The 2,568-nt window shown below is 35.3% G+C and overlaps 1 long non-coding RNA gene across 1 annotated transcript in view; it reads left to right on the top strand.

Annotated features, from left to right (window-relative positions):
* The first annotated feature begins 849 nt into the window (after positions 1-849).
* Positions 850-2,568, top strand: part of LOC118762264 — a 15,920-nt gene continuing 14,201 nt past the window's right edge. Inside the window, exon 1 of the long non-coding RNA XR_004998018.1 lies at positions 850-985. This is a non-coding gene — a long non-coding RNA (uncharacterized LOC118762264). The remainder of the gene's footprint in view (positions 986-2,568) is intronic.

Below are 2,568 nucleotides of genomic sequence, written 5' to 3'. Positions count from 1 at the left end.
TATGCAAGTTTTATGTACTACGTCCCATGTTATTCAATGTTTTTATTTATCGTCAACAATGCACTTGCTGTCCAGTATAAACTGCAGCTTTGTAATTTGCTGATAATCCGTCAGTATATAGTAAGACGGTTCGAAAATGTCGGTGCTTAAAAATGAGATAAAACTTAAAAAATTATATTATTCTAAAAGATAAGTATATTTTCTCAGCGGATGTCATATAGATAACGACTTTCCTTCATCAAACAAGCATGTACGTTAATTTGACTGCATACATACATACATATATATATATATATATATATATATATATATATATATTATATATATATATAATATATATATATATATATGTATATATATATAATATATATATATATATATATATGTATCTATATATATGTATCTATATATATGTATATATATATAATATATATATATATATACATACATACATACATACATACATACATACATACATACATACATTACATAAATACCCGCGCACGCACATAGAGTATATGTATATACACAAATATATAGATGTATATATGCAAGTGTATATGAGTGTACATGTGTGTGTGTGTGTTTGTACATGTAAGTGCGCGTGAGCATGTTATTTTTACATGTGAAATTGTTGTTTACAAAAGGAAGATATGTATATATTATAAAGAGTCGTATAAACGAACCGCTAGAGCGTCGGACTAAACATTAAACAATATTAACGTTTTCTTGAAATAGAATGCCGGTAAGGGTGAATGCGACGTCATCCACATTTCCTGCCAATAATATAAAAAAAAAACTAAAACATCAAACGACTAACACAATCGATTCCATGGAAATTAATGAATCGTTTGCACGTCGGGCGACATGCTTAGCGTTATTTCGTCTGCCGCTACGTTCTGAGTTCAAATTCCGCCGAGCTTGACTTTGCCTTTCATCCTTTCTGGGTCGATTAAATAAGTACCAGTTACGCACTTGGGTTGATGTAATCGACTTAATCCGTTTGTCCGTCCTTGTTCGTTCTCTCTGTGTTTAGTCCCTTGTGAGCAATAAAGAAATAGGTACACATTTTATTGGCATTGTATCAATATATGAAAGAAAAATTATACGATAGAACTTCTAAGTGGTCACTCATCCAGCTAGAAATAGCAACTGAAATTCCATAAAATCACGATGTACTGACTTAAAAATGCATATTCTGTAAGATAATATCTGGAAAGATATTCACAATAGTTCTCTTTGGTCAGGACAAATCTGGAACTAAACAGCAAGGACACTTATATTTGTTTTTTAAAAAATCAAAATATTAATGATCTTATATGCACACATACACACACACACACGCACATACACATACATATGTGCATGCATGCATGTGTGTATATATACATCTATGTGTATGTTTGTGTGTGTATATGTGCGTGTGTGTGTGTATGTGTGTGTGTGTGCGTATATGCGTGCAAACGTGAGGGCGCGTGGCTTAGTGGTTAGGGCATTCGGCTCATGATCGTAAGGTTGTGAGTTCGATTCCCGGCGACGCGTTGTGTCCTTGAGCAAGACACTTTATTTCACGTTGCTCCAGTCCACTCAGCTGGCAAAAATGAGTTGTACTTGTATTTCAAAGGGTCAGCCTTGTCACTCTCTGTGTCACGCTGATTATCCCCGAGAACTACGTTAAGGGTACACGTGTCTGTGGAATGCTCAGCCATTTGCAAGTTAATTTCACGAGCAAGCTGTTCCGTTGATCGTATCAGCTGGGACCCTCGTCGTCGTAACCGGCGGAGTCTTTTTTTTATGCGTGCACACAGTGAGTGTAGGGTATAAAAGCAGCGTCACCCTTCTTCCGAAAACCCGAGAAGCGCAATGGGTGAGAGTATACAATAAATAATCAAATTTGGAAAGAAGGTGGCCACTGAATTCTTAGTATTTCACCTCTCCCGAACTTGATTAATAATAATATTCTTTTCTTTTACTCTTTTAATTGTTTCAGTCATTTGACTGCGGCCATGCTGGAGCACCGCTTTGAGTCGAACAAATGGACTCCAGCACTTATTCTTTATAAGCCTAGTACTTATTCTATCAGTTTCTGTTGCTGAACCGCTAAGTTATGGGGGTGTAAACACACAGACATCGATGTCAAGCGATGGTCGGAGCGCCAAACACAGAAACACGAATATATATATATATATATACTCGTGCCGACCACAGCCTTGTGAGTGGACCCGGTAGACGGAAACAAAAAGCAGCTCGCCGTATATCTATACCATAATGGAGAAAGATGCTTAATTAGGTATGTAACAATTACTAAAAGTGCTAAAAGAAAGCAATTATTAAAGAGTTGACCGTCTGGAAATATTTTTATAAATTCATGTTCTAAGAAATTTCCTATAATTTCTATTTCTCAAGATTTAAATATTCATTGCATTCACTGCGTCTAATTCACAAATTTAAATATTCATTGCATTCACTGCAGAGCATTCCCTTTTCATTTGCAAAGTCTCTCACTTTCTTTTTTAAGGTTTCATTCGCTATTTGGAAAACCGACAGCTTATTCTATTAATGTATACG

Source organism: Octopus sinensis, linkage group LG2 (assembly GCF_006345805.1).
Source record: "Octopus sinensis linkage group LG2, ASM634580v1, whole genome shotgun sequence".
Classification (NCBI taxonomy): domain Eukaryota; kingdom Metazoa; phylum Mollusca; class Cephalopoda; order Octopoda; family Octopodidae; genus Octopus; species Octopus sinensis.
The sequence above is the reverse complement of the archived record's forward strand: the minus strand, read 5'-3'. Positions and strand labels throughout refer to the sequence as shown.